A 19,949-nucleotide genomic window follows, 5' to 3' on the forward strand; every position below is an offset into this window, starting at 1 on the left:
AATGCCATAACCAGTGGTTCCAACCACACCATTTGGAATATTTTAGATTGTGTTTGTTTAAAAAAAAAAATACAAACCCAACTGCATACTTTTTGAACAAGCAAAAACTGGATGTTAATCAATCATTTTTTTTTCCAAGCCAAAAGAGGTATTTTTCCAAAGAGGTTTCAAACCTTCCTCCCTGATTTCTGAACACTTTCTCCAGAAGGTTCCCAGCTCACTGTGGCCAAACAATGATGTGTAATTTATTTTGCTTTAAAGGAGGGGGTACCTATATTACTCCCCTTTTCTTATTTATAATGCCATCCCCCTTCCCCCAGGGTAAAGTACAAAAAGAGAGCGACACAGTAACCTGCCTACTAAAACAAGATCCCCCTCCATCTAGTCACTTCATTTAAAAAGGCTGTTAAATCCTCATTTTATTTCATTTTTCTTCCTCCTCAGCCTGGAGTTAAAAATCAGCTCACTTGATGTTATCAAATCACCAAATGCAAGGCTCTAGAAATAGCCTCCTATTTGTGGAAAGAGCCAGAAGACACACACACACAAAAATGGAAGAGCTCTTGAATTGTCCTTCCTAAAGCGTTTCGTGTGTGACGATTGCAAGCAGAAATCCTGCCAGGCTTCGCCGTGAATTTAAGGTACTTCCTACTGGGGCTGATTTAAAAGCTAAAGAAGCAGGTCATCAGAAAACAGCCAGAGACAGCGAGCTGATGGCGAACCTTTTGAGCTCGGCGTGTCAGCATTTTGAAAAACCCTAACTTAACTCTGGTGCCGTGTCACATATAGACATTTTTTGATATTTGCAACCATAGTAAAACAAAGACTTATATTTTTGATATTTATTTTATATATTTAAATGCCATTTAACGAAGAAAAATCAACCCAAAAAAATGTGTTCGCGTGTCACGCGTGTCATAGGTTCGCCATCCTAGAAACTAGGAGCCAAGTTCAAACGCATGCTCCGCAGGGCCCACGGGGCATCCACCCCAACCCAGGCACAGTAGCGCTAGGTGTCTCCACCGCACTCCCTGGCCTCTCTGGTTCAGGGCTACACACGCTCCACGTCCTGGTTTGCCCACGCCACACCTTTACCAATAAGAGCGCCACCTGCCCCCAAAGCTCCCAGCTCCTGGCACCCCCGCACACGTACGTGTCCACACACACACACACACTCCCGCGCGCACGTGTCCGCACACACACCCTCGCCCCAACTCCGCCCAGGAGGCGGACTCCGGCAGACGGGCGGGCGCGGCCTCCGCGAGGCGGGTGGCGCCGGGCGCCGCGGCCCCGCGGGCGCTGTCACCGCGGACGCCGAGCCCTGAGTCCCCGGCGCAAACTCCTCGCGGCCGCGGGGTTCCCTCTAACGCGGAGGCCTCACCCGCCCCCCACGGGGCCGGGAAGCGTCGGCGCCCGCACCGCCGGGGTGTCTCCCGAGCCCCGGGATTTAAATAGGGCCGGGCGAGGAGGAAGAGGAGGGTCCTCCTGGTGACTTTCCGAAAGCGTCGCAATTCCTCCAGGACTGCGAACAGTCGAGTCCGGGTTGGGGGCGCTCCCAGCGTTCACGCAGCTTCCGGCCTTCCCGGGCGCGGGGGCTCTTTGGATCGGAGGGCGAACCCCCCAGAACGCCAGGGTGGCGCGTGCAATTGCGGCCAAGGGTGCCCCGCAGGCACTGCAGACGCCCGGCCCCTCCGCCCGCGCGCCCGGCCCCAGGTCGTTGAGGAAGCGCCGCCGCCGCAGCAGCCCCTCCGGGCGCCGCGCGCTGACAGACGCGCCCCGTGGAACGCGGCGGCCGCGCGGGAGCCGCTGCGCGGGGCCCTCCTCCCAGGCCCCCGGGCCCCCGCCCCGCGCACCTTGGCGGGCGCTGAACTGCCGCTCGGGATTCCGACGGTGACAGTCCCTCGGGCCGGACTCCGGGTGTCTCCGCTTTCGGCGTCACAATAATAAGGAAGTTTCCCCGCAAGCCTGCGGGTGGCGGAATGCGCCGGGTGAGTGACTTCCCGCCTGACCAATGGGCGCCCTCTGGGGCGGGCCGCCACCAATGGCGGCCGCGGAGGAGCCGAGGACGGGGCGGGGAGTTCCGAGGGCGGGACGGGGAGGTCCGCGGGCTGGAGGCGGGGAAGAGGCCCAGGCCCTGGTGGGAGGCGGGGCGGCCTGGGGAACGCGGCTCCGGCGGGTGTCGGCCCAGATGCGATTGCAGGACGCGCAGCGTTGGCGCGGGAATAGGATTGCATGTCAGTGGAGGGGAACGAGCGAGCTGATCGGCGGTTTTAGCTCTGGGGTCCGCGTCTTGCTGGTGCAGAGGCGGGCATGGGGAAAGCTACGGGGTGGCCACTGCGCTGTGGAGCGTTTTATTCCGCGGTGCAGCAGTCTGCAGTTTCGCTCGCCCTGGGGGGACTGGAGGAAGCGCGGACTGGAGCGACGGGAGGCAGCCAGGAGGTCGCGAGCAGCCGCGGGAGCCGCCACGGCCCTCCCGGAGCGTTGGGGGTCCAAGGGGAGAGCGGCGCTGCGGGAGCCGGGAGGGCTCGGGGAGGGCTGGAGGGTGGCCGCCGGGGAGCACAAAAGAAGTCACTGAGTAGGAGATCTTGAATCTTATCCGAAAGACACCAATGTGGCCTAAAACCCACACATCATAGAAGTTTGCCCTTCCTGACACTGAATTTCAGCGCTTGCTTCTCGTCCTGAAAGCTAAGGAGTTCCCCTGGTCCTTGTCCGATCCACGGAAAACCTTTTGGGGAAAAAAAAAAAAAAACTCTCACAAAGGTGACGCGTCTGCTGATCCTCCTCAACCGTTCCATTTGAAACACAGAAGCAGAACACGGGCAAGCCCTGCTTTGGCCCCAAGGAATGACTTTCTTCCTGGGAGAATTTCTGTAACCTGGCTTTGGAACCGGATCCCTTGAGGCCAGATTCTTCACCAAGATATTCAAATCGGGTCAGGTCTGCAGTCACCTGCTCTCAGAATCTAATGGGCGGAGCAGACAAAGGTTTTAAGATTAGGAATGGTGCATCTTGGGGATGGAGCACTATGAACTCTCAATGACTTAAAAGTTATCAAATGCTCCTGAGATGAGAAAGATGAGAGAGCAAAATCTCAGTTATCAGGTAGGTAAGGTCATCTAAGAAAATAATTACAGCTTTTGAAGTTTCAATCGCGTTAGACACCTTTATAAACACTGGGGACAAGATTACACAATCCCCTGTGCTCCAGAAGGGTGGCAGTTTCACCAGATCCAGGTCTCTCACAGGCATGTGGATCCCCAGAAGAAAGATTCTTTTGATGTGAACTAATGGGACTCCCCATGGTCACCTGCGGGTCCACATTTTATGAGTAAGATTCTAGCCCAGTGGTCGGCCAACCTGGGCTCCCGAGCCACATGCAGCTCTTCGGCCCCTTGAGTGTGGCTCTTCCACAAAATACCACGTGCGGGCGCCCACATACAGTGCGATTGAAACTTCGTGGCCCATGCGCAGAAGTCGGTTTTCGGCCTGGGCAAGTCTATTTTGAAGAAGTGGTGTTAGAAGTGGGGGTACGTTCGCTGAGGTCGACCCCTCAGATTGAGGACGTTTTTAGCAAAGGCCAGCTTAGGAGTACCCTAATTAAGTTAATAACAGTGTACCTACCTATAGAGTTTAAGTTTAAAAAATTTGGCTCTCAAAAGAAATTTCCATCGTTGTACTGTTGATATTTGGCTCTGTTGGCTAACGAGTTTGCCGACCACTGGTCTAGGCATTTGCTAATAGAGCCTCCTCACTGAGTGGGAAGATCTTCATACTGAACTCTATGCTTCTCACAATGTACTCTGCTCCTGTACCTGAGTCAACCACTGCAGGGAAACCCCACTTTCCTCTTTATACCAATGGATTAAGACCTGCTTCATCTAAACAGAACTATACAAATTTTATCCTCGGTGGCAGCTATACTGACCAAGCAGAACTGCACAAGTAGGAAGTCTCATTTGCATAAAATTGGGACCCTGGGCAGAAACTTTATAATAGACTAGAGGCCCAAGGCACGAAATTCATGCACGGGTACAGTCCCTAAGCCTGGCCGGTGATCAAAGCACAAGCATCTGGCGTGGAAGGGCAGGTCCCAGTTGACCTCTGGACCCTGCGCCGCACCTGGGCCCCCTCCATCTGAGTCATCAGGCCCCTGCCCAGCTCCCTCAGTGCCTCCAAGCTGGGCAACGGCCCTGCCCCCCACCACTGCCACTGGTCACCATCTGCGGGGTAATCAGCGGGGTGATTGGGCCCCCGCTTGCACCCGCCTTGGCCTGGCGCCACTCGCTCACCTGTTCCACCATCCCGCTGTGGTTCTGCTCTCGTCGGGCCCATTGAGGCCAGCAGCGCCTCCACTGCCGCCCGCTGCCAGTGCTGTGTAGCCGACACCCACCATGTTCCGCGCCACCCCCTGGTGGTCAGCGCACGTCATAGTGAATGGTCAAACTCCCGGTCAAGGGGACAATTTGCATATTAGGCTTTTATTATATAGGATGGCCTCCCCTTTGTCTCAGTGGAACACAATTTAGGTTGCTATCTGAACCTGTGTCTTCCAGGCTGCAGCTCCTTTTGCTCAAATAAATGCTTTTCACTCATTACATTCTAAAATTAATTTTGGTTTACAGACATACTCCCAATTTAAAGCTGGTGTCATCAAAAAGAACTGGAGGAACAGCCAAAGAGGAGTCTTGGTAGGAAGGGGGGAACTTGAGAAAGAGAAAATAGATTCTATTTTCATGTGTCCAATATGAGGTTTGTAATCAGCATTTGGGTAAACATATCTGACCCATGGATCAGGCGTTTCTGAAATGAAATTTCACCTTGAGGAAAAGGATGGTTATCAAAGACGCAAGCCTGGAGATAAGCGAGATAAGAATGATGTCTAAATTACAAAGTCAGGCACTATAAGCTTCCTTACCAAACAACCAGAACCCTGGGAAGTTGTTATATTTGATCAGTGAAGATATCCACAGTACTTTATTTTCTTAATTGAGCCAACATAAAATGGCAATTTCCTCAGCAACATATCCTCCATTTAGTAAAAAAGCTTTAAATGGCCCCAGCACCAACACTAGTCATAATAGCAAAGACTTAAACTGCTTTGAGGAGGCCATGGCTTGCTTTTTCTTTCCATTTCTATAGTACTGTCTTTCATCCACTTCTTTCTGACTTCTCATGTTTTCCCTAATAAATGTACTATATATTAACCATCTGTTATAATGCCAGGACTTGCGAATACATTGGTGAGCAAAACACAGTTCCTGTTACCTTGAAGGGTGAGGGAAGCATTAACCAAATAATCACACCAAGGACTTGATAGTTGCTAACTATGATAAATTTTATGAAATAAAAACATGTGTCCTATATAATAAAAGTGTAATGTGCAAATCAACAGAACAGCCTAACAGCGGGACGACTATCCAGATGAACATCCGGGACCACGCTATGACACCCATTGGTGCCAGGCCAGCCAAGGCGGATGTGATGTGATTGGTCAGGCCCGGCCATCACCCCATGATTGCCCTGCAGAGGGAGGCCCAGGCTACCAGCTGGCAAGGCGATCAATGGGAGTAGGGGGGCTCCATGATCACCCCAAAGAGGGAGGCCCAGGCTGCGGTGGGTGGGTGGGGCCTCCCTCTGCGCGGGAAGCCCGGGTCCAGTGCCAGCAGCCCGGGGGAAGGATGGCCTATTCTTATATGAATTTTATGCATCGGGCCTCTAGTATTAAAAATAAAAGATTTAACCTAGCCAAAACTAGAAACAATTAGCTCTAATTAATGCCATGCTGAAATATTTAGGAGGAAGTGTACTGATGTCTGCAACTTATTTTGAAATGTATATTTTAAAAGATGGATTGAAAGATGGATGGTGGGATGTATAAATGGGGACGTATGTGATAAATCCAGTATGGCAAAATGTTAATTATAGACCCTCCATGGTGGATAAGTGGATTTCACTGTTCATTACCTTCAACTTTTTTGTATGTTTGAAAAGCTTACATTTTAAAATGTTGGAAAATAAATAGATAATAAAAGGTGTAATCAATTCTAGCCATAACTTTTGACAGATGAAAGGGATCATGCGGTCCAGCTCCAGCATGGAACAGATGAGGAATCCCCAGTAACAAGGGGATGATTCCCAGGGTGCTGCACTTCCACCTCAACAAGCCAATTTGCTGCATTCTTCTCAGCTCATTTCTTGAAATGCATATGCCCATTTTGAATTGAAAAATGTTTTCAGAACAGTAGGAAGACTGTTTAATGATGACTGTTTTCTGTGTTTAATTGCCCTACAGACAAACATTTGTTTGGTAAACTTAGAAAGAGACAGACTTTTATATGTCAGATCAAACCCGTAGGGGAAAAACCAGGTTGGCCACAACCTTCTGTCTTCCAGGTATACTTTTCAATGAGTGTCTTCAGCTCTAGGAAGGGAAGACACTGATTACTTGACAGATAATATGTGTGCACCCTGTGAAGCTATGTATTGACAAAGCTGTTCCTTGGTCACTCCCAAACCTGCCCCCCAAACCAAATATTCACTTTGTCAGTGTAGTCAGTACTCAAGGGAAAATTTGGTTGTAAGGTTGTAAAACATTTTTTTCACATTTTTCTCTATGTTTGGTTGTTTAATACAGCTTATCCAAGAGGCCTATATATACCAAGGCTAAATGATCTAAGTTTATTGAAAACTGTCCTATAACACACACTATTAACTTATTAATGTGAAAATATCTTGGAAAAAAGATGTGGTAAATCAATACTTCCATCAATAAACTAACCATTAAGTATTTATTGAATGTCTCCTATATGTAGCGTTGCTGGACAAGAAGCATCATTTCTGACTGTAAAGAGCTAACAGTTATTATAACTATTCCTTTATTTTTCTTGAAACTATTCATAGTTTGTTTGCTTTTTTTTCTTTCAAGCTATTTGACTGAAGCACAAATATCTTACCTTACATATAAGAAACTCACTAGAATAATACAGGTTAAAATTAATTAATGTTAATAAGATTGGATGATTGAGCATTTCTTAAGGAAGCCTTTAGCGTGAGCATTGGTTTGTCCCTGAAGAATGCAAACAATAAAGCCTTGGGAAGTGACACCTTCCATGAAACTTTCCCTTTTCACAAGGTCCCAAAACTTACGCTCTTGTAAATAGCATCCAACCTATCACTGTGACTGTACTGACAACAATACTCAGGGAATGCAGCAAAGAGCACATCTGCTTCTGTGTAGCTGCACAGTGTGCCCATATTTTAACTGCCAAAAATCAAGCAGTGGTTTTTCCCTTCTAGATGTGAAAAAGACCAAATTCTTTAGTTTACTTGTGTCAAATCAAAATAAAATCATAATGAAAAATAAACCCTTCTTTGAATTTTGATTAAGTCCGGGTCAAATGAAATTTAAGGAATCTATGATAATAAAAGCGTAATATGCTAATTAGACCAAATGTCCTTCAGGACGAAGCTGGGGCTGCAAGGGCTGAGGCAAGCCACCACCGCAGCTGCGAGGGCTGAGCCCCTTGCACGATTTTCATGCATCAGGCCTCTAGTTTTATTTTAAGATAGAAAAGCTAAAGTGAGCATATGGAATTTCAAAAGGGCATACATGCCCTGGCCGGATTTCTCAATGGTTAGCAAAACAGCCCACACACTGAAGGGTCTCGGGATATATTCCCAATCAAGGGTATGTACCTGAATTCTGAGTTGCAGGTTCGATCCCCAGCTCCATTTGGGGAACGTGCAGGAGGCAACCAATTGACGTGACTCTCTCATATTGATGTTTCTCTCTCCCTCCCTCCTCTCCTCCCTTTCACTCTCTCTCAAATAATTTAATGGAAAAAAATATCTTCTGGAGAGGATTAACAACACACACACACACACGCGCGCGCATACATATAAGAATATTAGACAGCTTTATAGGTTGGCCATACATCATACATTCTGGAAAAGTATGCATAATAAATGGCTTGTTTTAACACTGTAATAAATGATATGTTTGATGACATTATATTAGTTCAATGTGTTTTCCCGTGGAGCAATGCACAGTTCATGTTGCAATGTGTGGTGCATTAAAACACCATTTTTTTTTATTCTAGCAGAAGCCTTTTTATTATGCTGCCTTGGTTGGTTTCTTCCTCTCATTTTTATTAAATCTATACCTTGTCGATGTAAGAAACGTCCAAACTTGTAGAGAATTTTTATGAGTTTGTCTTTTTCCCTTTTTATTGAATTTATTGGGGTGACACTGGTTAACAAAATTATACAGATTTCAGGTGCACAATTCTACAACACATCATCTGTACACTGTATTGTGTGTTCACCACCCCCAATTATAAGAGCTTATTTTAATCAAACAGAGGATATGCTTAGAAGCAAAATCTCAACAGACTGAGAAAAGTGCTTTGGAGAATAACAGTTTGCAGTTTCTTTTATGCATTTGAGATTAGGGAGGGAATGTAAGAAAAACATAAATGGAGGTTTGAGAAAGTGAGCGGTGATTAATTACATTTTGCACACTTGAAGGAGGGATCTGAAAAGGTGGTCAGGAATTTGAAGGAGGAATCTAAAAGGGGGCATTTCAAAGGTGTGTTAATCTAGGTGCACAAAAACAATGGACAGGGATGGCTTAAGGAAAAGATAAGCCTTTTAATAAAGAAGTTATATGCATGAAGTGTGACTACCCACCCTGACCTGCCCAGCTAGGAATTTATGATCAGACTAGAGGCCAGGTGCATGAAATTCGTGCACTCGAGGGGGGGGGGGGGTGTCCCTCAGCCCAGCCTGCACCCTCTCGCAGTCTGGGAGTCCTCGGGGGATGTCCAACTGCCGGCTTAGGCCTTCTCTCTGGGAGCAGGCCTAAGCCGGCAGTCGGACATCCTTAGCGCTGCTACAAAGGCAGGAGAGGCTCCCACCACTGCCGCTGCGCTCACCAGCCGTGAGCCTGGCTTCTGTCTGAGCGGCGCTCCTCCTGTGGGAGCACACTGACCACCAGGGGGCAGCTCCTGCATTGAGTGTCTGCCCCCTGGTGGTCAGTGCACATCATAGTGACCAGTCGTTCTGCCATTTGGTCAATATACATATTAGTCTTTCATCATATAGGATTACCCGGGGGTAATTTTCCATAGGACCTTTTTATTTTTCATCCACAATCTTCAGCATACTCCAGAAGAAGTAAGTGATTAAGAGGGTTCTATCTGTAAAGTTGATATAGAATGGAACATAATTTACTTAATATAAATCTGTAAAAAAATAAAATAGTATTGTTTGTGTTTCCAAACTTTATGGCTACCATTTATATAAAGGGGAAGTAATTGGTGTTCAACTTTCTGTTGGCTTTCAGCATTTTGTTTTCATCCTACTTGTAGGTAAAAGCCCAGTGAAATCGGCCATTATATTTACTTTTAAGTTGTTGACAAACAAATCGTTTTTATCTTATAGATACTTAGGATACTAGAGTGTCTTATCTTATAGATATCATAGCTGTTTCTGTTTCCCTCTTTCCATTGGCTTTTTTTAAATCTTTACTGTTGAGAGTATGACAAGCCTAGAGTAAAATGTATGTCCCATCAGTACAGAATCTTTCTGCATGCCTTTTGAGAAGTAACCTCATTTCAAAGTTAATTTTCATTTTCTTCTGTCATTTTTCCATTATACTCATTTTCTTACCTACTTAAAAAAAAACATGTTTCTCTTCGCAAACATAATAAATATTCACTATATTAAAAGTATAAAATATATAGAAGAAAAAAAGAGAAAAGAAAAATGACCTGTTCTTTCACCCCTCTTTTTTAGTTTTTAATATTTTGGCATTTCCCATTGCATGTCTATGCATTTCTAAAGGTGGCTCATTTTATACCTAGTATTTTACACTATGCTTTCAGAATTTAGCAATATGTTGAACATCTTCAATAGAATTAAATACTGTTCTACAACATCATTTGAAGCAATTGCATGTACCCACAAAACGGGTATACTACAATTTAAGCCATTTCTCTACTATAGCATGTTTAAATTATTTCCATTCTTTGCAGTTATAAACAATAATGCAACAGAGCTACACATAGTGAACATAGCTAAATATTTGCCCTCACCCTTGATTATTGCCTTTTAAGATAAATTCCTAAAACTGGAATTGCTAGGTCAGGCCAAATGCAGACTCTTAAAGCTTTGTGATGGATTGCCAGTTTTCCCTAACAAAAGATGGCACCAGTTAAATATACACACAATCCCCCTTACCCAGTAATGGGATTGTTTTATTTTAGTTTTCATTTTATCTTTTTTACTGTGGCTTAATTTTGTAAGCCACCTTAAATCTTGACTAGACCATGTGGGATATAAACAAAAATAAAACAAAAACAAAAAAATCTAGTAAAATAAAAAACCCTGGGGCACACATCTAAAAATTAGTCCAAGTAAGATGTTCCTAAATATTCATATCAAAAAATATCTTAGTGAGTAAAAATGCATGATTGGGTTGTTGGTCCTTTGCTGAAATGCTGTTTGATGTCATGTATTTCCCTAGTCCTCCCACACACCTGCCAAAAATAAAAAGTTTCAGAAAGGAAGTTCTGTACAAACTGAAACTGTTGTTAATCATATTCATCTTCAGCACTTATGTATAGCCAATAACAATGAGTTGATAGTTCACCAAGTTCTTTAGCAAAATAAAAAGCAGACAGAGTATCAGAATTTGTGTCATCCAGCCATGGCCAGTTTGGCTCAGTGACTAGAGCGTCAGCCCTTGGACCAAAGGGTCACAGGTTTGATTCCCGGTCAGGGGCATCTCCAATGGATGTCTCTCTCACATTGATGTTTCTTTCTCTCTTTCCCTCTATCTCTGCAGTATCTCTAAAAAAAAATCGGGTAAGGATTAACATAGGGGGAGGAAGAGAAGGAGGAGGAGGAGGAGGTGGAGAATTTGTGTCATCCAGCAATAGAATTGGTAGCCAGAGAAGGCATTTTGTTGAAAATGTAGTGTTATGATTTACAATATCCACTGTGGTCCAGTCACCTTTGTCATCTATCACCCTATTATGTGTGCCAGAGTGTCCTAGGCTTTACAGAAGAAAATAACCTTCTACAAATCATCAGATAGGCACACACTTTGAGTTCTCTTGTAGCTTCAGAATGTGGATTTTCTTGAAATAGGGTCTTTAGAGATATAATTAGTTTCATTAAGATGAGGTCATACTGGATTAGGAGGGCCCTACCTTGAGCAACTGGTATCCTTATAAGAAGGCCATGTAAGTACATAGAGACACAAGGGGAAATGCCCTGTGAAGAAGGAGACAGAGGTTGGAGTGATGTATCTACAAGCCAAGGAATGCCAAGCAACCACCAGGAGCAAGGAGAGGCCTAGAGAATATCTACTCCCTCAGACCCTCCAGAAGAAACCAAACTGCCAACACCTTAATTTCAGACTTCAACCTCTAGAATCATAAGATAATTCATCTCTGTTTTAAGCCACACAGTTTGTGGTACAGAGTATGAATACTGCTACAAAACGCATCTATAATAGGTTTTTCATGTAGGCTAGCTGTGGCATCTATCACCAGGTTCATTGCCAGGACTGACTAACTAATCTGGCATCTTCGTCCAGACTTCCTTTTCTCTGAGAGCTCCATGTGTGTTCTTCCAAAAATGTGAACTCAAACAAAAAGAATGACATTTCCAAACCAATAAAGTCTATTCTTAGTCAACGTATATGGGAGGCTGTACTCCCTGGCTAGATATTTCCAATAAACATTGACATCCTTTTGCAAGCAAGTGTAGGTTAGCCAAATCCATCTCATAAAAGGCCTTTCTCCACTTGATATTTTATTATAGTATCAGTCAACCATAGTTCCATATCAGTTTCACTCAGAAAGCATATAATTTATATAAAATTAAATGGCACACATAATAGGGTGATAGATGACAAAGGTGAAATTCTAGTCATTTCAAAGACAAATCATTACATATATTTTCCTTGATATTATAGCAGAACAGGTACTCCTTTTCTTTCTTCTTCTTTTTTTTTGTTTGTTAATCCTCACACTGGATATTTTTCCATTGATTTCTAGAGAGAGTAGAAGGGAAGGGTAAAGACAGAGAGAGAGAAACATCGAAGAAACACATCAATTGGTTGCCTGCCACATGCACCCTGACCAAGGGCCAGGGATCCAGCCTGCAACCCAGGTACATGCCCTTGACCAGAAACAAAACCACAACCATTCAGTCCGCAGACCAGTGCTCTATCCACTGAATCAAACCAGCTAGAGCCAGGTACTCTCTTTTTCAAATGGTTTTTAAAAATTGATTTTGAGGAAGGAGGAAGGGAGAGGAGGAATAGAGAGATAGAAATATTGATGAGAAAGGAACATCATCAATCAGCTGCCTCCTGCACGCCCCCAATTAGGGATCAAGCCCGCAACCCGGGCATGTGCCCTGACTAGGGATCGAGCCAGCAACCTCTTGGTTCCTGGGTCAATGCTCAGCTGCTGAGCCACACTGGCCAGGCAGAGCAGGTACTCTTTATGATTTGACTATAATAATAGAAGGTGGGAAATATTTAAATTTAGTTTACTTGCTTTTGAATTAATACTTATCCTATAAGGCAGTGATGGCGAACCTTTTGAGCTCGGCGTGTCAGCATTTTGAAAAACCCTAAGTTAACTCTGGTGCCGTGCCACATATAGAAACTTTTTGATATTTGCAACCATAGTAAAACAAAGACTTATATTTTTGATATTTATTTTATATATTTAAATGCCATTTAACAAAGAAAAATCAACCAAAAAAATGAGTTCACGTGTCACCTCTGACACGTGTGTCATAGGTTCGCCATCATTGCTATAAGGCAAGACTCTGAGTGGGAAAGTGGAACTTCAGGTCTATGGGGAAGACCCAGGAAAATCAATTATACCCATAGGAAATTACATCAAATACAACCTAGTCAACTCCTTTATATTTATTAAAAGGAAATCTTAACATTAATTATTATTTTTTTTATTTGTTAATCCTCACACAAGAGTATTTTTTCCATTGATTTTTGGAGAGAGTGGAAGGGAAGTGGAGTGTGTGTGTGGGGGAGAGAGAGAGAGAGAGAGAGGGACATCGACGTGAGAAAGACACATTGATTGGTTGCCTCCCACACGAGAGCCCGGTCAGGGATTGAACCTGCAACTCAGGTACATGCCCTTGACCAGGAATTGAACCCCTAACCCAGGCCAATGCTCTAACCACTGAGCGATGCTGGCCAGGGCAATGATGTTTATTTTATTTTATTTTTTTTTTATTTTTATTTATTTTTTTTTTTTCGCTTAAAGTATTACAAAGGGTATTACATAAGTGTCCTTTTTTCCCCCCCCCACCCTTGTGTTTATTTTTTTTAAGTCAATATTATCTTGCAAAACAAAAAAGAAAGTGTTCATTTTCAGCTGTACAGAGATAGAAAGGCAGTTACCTAAATAAATTGCTTAGGGAAGAGATTCTGACACTAGGTCAGCCTCTGAAGCATTCAGTGGACTTGACTATGCTGAATCTAAGCTATATTGACAAGTATCTCTTCACTATACAGGACTGACATCAAATTTAATTACAGAAACATTTTACTTAGAGATCAACTTGGCAGCTCTTGATTTATTTCGCTGGGGGGAACAATAGTTGCTGCTAATAAAAGCTACTTAAGGTTTCTAGGTCTCATCTGTTCTTTGAAAAGAGATTATTGGTGATCATTATTTACTGGGTTGTTTTAAAATCTACTTTGTGTGGAGATATTAGTATTTGTAATATTTAGAAAACTCCTTTAAGAAATGTAGATGACATATTCTGTAAAACACCAAAACAAAATCTTTTAGAGAACACACTGTCAGCAAATAAAATAAATCTCCCCCAGAACGAACTCTGCAACATCTTTGCAGACTGGTTCTGAAAACAGAAGAAGCCCTGAAATGGATCCAGTAAAAGAAAAGAGAAGCAGAAATTAGCAGCACTGAGCTGCAGCAAAAGAATGACAGTGGAGTTTCCATGTGTTACTCTTCTTGCCAACTCTTGTCCTTTGCCTTTTCTCCTCCACCCTCAGATAACCACATGGCATGTGGGCATAATTCTTAACTTTCTTTTATGATCATCTATCCTTTTGAGAATCTGGCCAAAGTTATACATTGTCTCCACAAAAATGGTGCATATACTCACATAAGTCTGAATACAATTCTTAGCAGTCATGAAACTCTTTCATCCAGGGATGAACCTCTGCATGCCTCCTCCTCTTCATTATGAATCTTTGCCTCAAACACTTACCAAATCTAAGAATCTAATGACATTTTTATACACCAATAATGAATTCTCAGAAAGAGAAATTAAACAAACAATCCCATTTACCATTAAAACAAAGAATTAAAATACCTAGGAATAAACTTAACCAAGGAGGTTACAGACCTTTACTCAGGAAACTGTAGGGTGTTGAAAAAAGAGATAGAGGAAGATATAAACAAGTGGAAGAATATACCAAGTTCATGGGTTGGTAGAATTAACATCATTAAAATGTCCATACTTTTCCAAAGCAATCAATAGGTTCAATGCAATCCCTATTAAAACACCAACAGCATATTTAACAGAGCTAGAACAAACACTCCAAAAATGTATATGGAACTAATAAATACCTCTGCAGTAGTAGCTACAGTAATCTTGAAAAAGAAGAACAAAGTTGGAGGGATTAGAATGCCAGACATCAAGTTATACTACAAAGCCACTGTAATCAAAACACCCTGGTACTGGCACAAGAACAGACATATAGATCAATGGAACAGAACACAGAAATCGACCCACGCCATTATGCTCAATTAATATTTGACAAAGGAGGCAAGAGCATACAATGGAGTCAAGACAGTCTCTTCAATGAATGGTGTGGGGAAAATTGGACAGGTACATGCCAAAAAAAAATGAAATTAGATCACCAATTTATACCATGCACAATAATAAACTCAAAATGGATAAAAGACTTAAATGTAAATTGTGAAACCAAAAAAAATCCTAGAAGAAACCATAGGCAGCAAAATCTCAGAAATCTCTCATAGCAATATGTTTGCCAAAACATCTAGAGCAAATGAAATAAAGGAGAAAATAAACAAATGGGACTACATCAAAATAAAAAGCTTTTGCACAGTAAAAGAAACCATCAACAAAGCGAAAAGAGAGCCCACTATATGGAAGAACATATTTGGCAATGATATATCTGATAAGGGGTTAATTTCCAAAATATATAAGGAACTCATAGAACTTAACAAAATGAGGACAAACGATTCAACTGAAAAATGGGCCAAGTACCTAAATAGACACTTCTCTAAAGTGGATATACTGATGGCCAAGAGACATGAATGCATGCTCAAAGTCACTAATTTTCAGAGAGATGCAAATTAAAATGACAGTGAGGTATCACCTCACATCTGTCAGAATGGCTACCATCAGCACATCAACAAATGACAAGTGCTGGCAAGGATGTGGAGAAAAGGGAACCCTAGTACACTGCTGGTGGGAATGCAGACTGGTGGAACCACTGTGGAAAACAGTATGGAGTTTCCTCAAAAAAATAAAAATGGAACTGCCATTTGACCCAGTGGTCCCACTTCTAGGAACATATCCTAAGAAACCTGAATCACCAATCAGAAAGAATATATGCACGCCTATGTTCATAGCAGCACAATTTACAATAGCTAAGATCTGGAAACAGTCCAAGTGCCCATAGATGAATGGATAAAAAAGATGTGGTACAGCCCTGACCAGTTTGGCTCAGCGGATAGAGCGTCGGCCTGTGGACTCAAGGATCCCAGGTTCGATTCTGGTCAAGGGCATGTACCTTGGTTGCGGCCACATCCCCAGGGGGGAGTGTGCAGGAGGCAGCTGATCGATGTTCCTCTCTCATCGATGTTTCTAACTCTCTATCCCTCTCCCTTCCTCTCTGTAAAAAATCAATAAAGTATATTTAAAAAATAAAATAAAATAAAAAAGCTGTGGTACATTTACACCATGAAATACTTGCAGCAGTAACAAAGAAGGATCTCTTACCCTTCGAGACAGCCTGGAGGGACCTGGGAAGTATTATGTTAAGCAAAATAAGCCACTCAGAGTAAGACAAGTGTCACATGATCTCACTCATATGTGGAATCTAATGAACAAAATAAATTGATGAACAAAATAGATCCAGAGTCATAGAAGCATGGAACAGACTGACGAATCTCAGAGGGAAGGCAGGGGTGGGTGAGTGGGGAGACATTAACCAGGGAACTTATACCCATATATGCATAACCCATCGATACAGACAATAGTACAGTAGGCTTGAGAGGGGAGATGGCTGCAGGGTGGAGGTGGTCAATTTGGGGAAAAAAGGGGGGGCATCTGTAATACTTTCAACAATAACGATAAATTTAAAAAATAAAGATTTGGTATCAAATGATCTTAAAAACACAATGCCTTTGTTTAAAGAGACTAAAATTATATTAGTAAGTTTTTAATCATTTAAAACATTGAATAGATTATCTTCTATTCATTTTCAATAGGATGAGGCAATATTAAAACAAGACCATTCCATCAGAGAAGCTTGATTATTTCCTCAGTGTTTTAAACTATGTATATGACTGGTGACACAAATACAAGTGGTTGCAAATTTTAAAAATCAATATTCTTAAATAACTAAAATTATGTCCAATCATAAGTAACAAATTAATTCACCTGCATGTTTTGATCTACAATTAACCCTGTGAACACATTTTATAAAAAAAGAAGTATCTTTTCACATCAACTTGTGTTCATTATATTTCATAAAAATACAGTTCAAATCAAACACAAGGTTTTCCAAAGAGAAGAAACTCAGAACTATTCATTGCTCTTTTCTTTCCCAGATGATATGGTTTAAGATGTGGACTTCTATGTTGCACTAAACCTACAGCAACCAGGACCCACTGTTCTCAAGGGAGACTTAGCTTATGCGGGAGTGCAGTGGTGTGCTCTGCAAGGAACATGGAAAACAGCGTATCTCACTACTGTACAATAACAACAGACAATTATGACTGAACATTCAGTTTGACAAATGTCCACAAGCGTCTTCATTCTACTTGATGTTTTCCCTAAGACAAGGCAAACACATAACCAGACAATGCCATGAAGGAAGCTTGTTAGCTGCTTGTCGGTTAAACCCTGGTTGCCATAGCATCTAGAGTTAAAAAAACTGCAGATTGGCATTACAAAGCATGCCGACAATTGCCCTGCCACAGCATGCAAGCCAGGCCTGCTCAAAGGCAGCACACTACAAGTTTTCTTTCCCAGTTTGCATTCCCCCAAGCTATCCTATATAATAAAACCCTAATATGCAAATCCACCAAATGGTGGAATGACCAGCCACTATGCCACTCACTGACCACCAAGTGGGGTAGACGCTCAATGCAGGAGCTGCCCCCTGGTGGTCAGTGCACTCCCACAGGGGGAGTGCCGCTCAGCCAGAAGCCGGGCTCATGGCTGGCGAGCACAGGGGCAGTGGCAGGAGCCTCTCCAGCCTCCGCTACAGGCGGGCAATAAGGAGCAAGGGGTCCCTGACTGTGAGAGTCTGACTGCTGGCTTAGGCCCGGGGGAAGTGGGCCTAAGCTGGCAGGCGGACATCCCCCAAGGGGTCTCGAACTGCAAGAGGGTGCAGGCCAGGCTGAGGGCCCACCCCCCCAAGTCCACAAAATTTTGTGCACTGGGCCTCTAGTTTAATAATATCCATTTACTGGAATTGGGATTGATCTAGCTCAGTGTAAAATTCACATCTAGTGAGACTGCTTTTCATGGGGAGTGAAATTCTTTAATAAATGGGAGTATGGCAATTAATTTAGAAATGTATTACTGTATACACTATAAGAAGTATATTAAGGTTTAATAGAGAATCTGTCCAAAATTTAATGCACAGTCCTTTAAAGAGCCATACGGTTTTACATAAGCAATTTTTCAATTGACTTTCTAGTCTTTTCTAAACCTAGTTAGTCATAATTTGGAGATGACAGATAGCATTCAAAATTCAGGTAGAACATTTGAGAGCTTGCTCCCTGGCTCAAATAAACTCATAAAAATTTTTAAAAATTCAGTAGTTTATTTGTAAATATGTTTTAATCATGCCATGGTCATTTCTTTATGTGCATGCTATAATTTAAGGACATACATTTCTATAATAACTATAATTTAATATTTGTATGGTATACACTAAAATTATAGTCTAGAGAGCAGTGTGAATCAGTGTTTTTCCCCCCAGAGGGATCATATACTTAATGTTGATAAATTACTATGTATTAATAAAAATTTTAAAAAAGGAAAATTTAACCCCAACTGAGAACTAAGATTAAGGCATAGGTAAACACCGATACTCAGCACCTCCCACAGCCACATCAAAATTAGAACTAAAATACAGAACAATCATCATTCAGAAACACCTGAAATCTGGCTGAATGGAAGTCCTACAACTAGATAAGTAAAGAAGAAAGTACATCAAGACTGGTCGGAGGGGCAGAGGCACAGGAACGGGCTGGTCCGACACCCACGTGTGGCCTGTTTTTCAATCAAGAGGAATACCTTGGCTGCAGAGGCCTCCTGTGAGAAACAGGGTCCCACCAGTGTTCCAGAGCTGGGAAGAAAAGTCCCCATAACTTCAGGCTGTAAAAACCAGTGGGTCCATTAAGGGGACATATGTAATACTTTCAACAATAAAGAATTTTAAAAAAACAACAGTGAGGATTGTGGCTGAGTGACATGGAGGCTGCTGGAGCCCCAGGCAGTTCTTACATGGTCCTACTTCCTCTGTGCTCCAGCGCCAAACAGTAGCTTTGGGGCACCCAGACACATATGGGAGGAACTGGATTGTCTGGCAACCCGGCAGGAACTCACGGATGGCTTTCTCCCAGACAGGGGTGCTCGCAGGGGTCAGAGGCATGGAAACATGGAACAGACTGACGAATCTCATTGTGAATGCAGGTGGAGGGGGTGGGAAGAGATTAACTAAACAATTTATATGCATATATGCATTTCCTATGGACACAGACAATAGGGTTGTGAAGGCCTGGGGTGGGGCAGGTAGAGGGGAACAATGGGGAAAAAGGGAAAAAAGGTGACATCTGTAATACTCTCAACAATAATGATATTTTTTATTAAAAAAATTTAAAAATAAATAAAAATTTAAAAAGTGGGTTTCTACTAAAGGGTATTCAAACCTCTAAAAACTCTCAGATTTATACAGTGTATGAATTTGAAATAAAGTAATACATGTTTACAAACAAAACAACAATAACAAAAGAAAATGGGAAGCTGTAATTAATATGGTCTTTGAGCAGCTATATCTAAATCTTGCCCTGGCCAGTGTGTTTTGGTGGTTAGAGTGTCAACCCACATACTAAAAGGTTGAAGGTTTGATTCCCCATCAAGGCCACATACCTGGGTTGCAGGTTTGATCCAGGCCCCGGTTCAGGCTTATGTGGGAGACAGCCAATCCATGTGTCTCTCTCACATTGATGTTTTTTTCTCTCTCCCTCCTCCTCCTTCCCTCCCTTCCACTCTCTCTAAAAAATAAAATTAATGGAAATAATATCCTTAGTGAAAGAGACATATGAAAAGATGCTCAAAGTCACTAATCATCTGAGAGATGCAAATCAAAACAACAATGAGGTACCATCTCACACCTGTCAGAATGGCTATCATCAACAAATCAACAAACGACAAGTGCTGGAGAGGACGTGGAGAAAAAGGAACTCTTGTGCACTGCTGGTGGGAATGCAGACTGGTGCAACCACTATGGAAGACAGTATGGAGTTTCCTCAAAAAGCTGGAAATGGAACTCCCATTTGACCCTGTGACCCCACTTCTAGGACTATATCCCAAGAATCCAGAAACACCAATCAGAAAGGATATATGCACCCATATGTTCATAGCAGCACAATTCACCATAG

General features: G+C 42.8%; 1 protein-coding gene across 3 annotated transcripts in view; it reads right to left on the reverse strand.

Annotated features, from left to right (window-relative positions):
- HERC3 (HECT and RLD domain containing E3 ubiquitin protein ligase 3) overlaps positions 1–1,953 on the reverse strand; it is an 84,298-nt gene extending 82,345 nt beyond the window's left edge. For 2 of the 3 annotated variants that reach the window (XM_070392854.1, XM_070392853.1), the window contains exon 1: positions 1,854–1,953. The gene's annotated coding sequence lies outside the window, so the exon portion shown is untranslated. The remainder of the gene's footprint in view (positions 1–1,853) is intronic. The other variant, XM_070392851.1, reaches the window with a different exon arrangement.
- Positions 1,954–19,949: the final 17,996 nt, after the last annotated feature.

Source organism: Myotis yumanensis, unplaced genomic scaffold (assembly GCF_028538775.1).
Source record: "Myotis yumanensis isolate MYYU_CA2020_CCGP unplaced genomic scaffold, mMyoYum1.0.hap1 SCAF_1, whole genome shotgun sequence".
NCBI lineage: Eukaryota > Metazoa > Chordata > Mammalia > Chiroptera > Vespertilionidae > Myotis > Myotis yumanensis.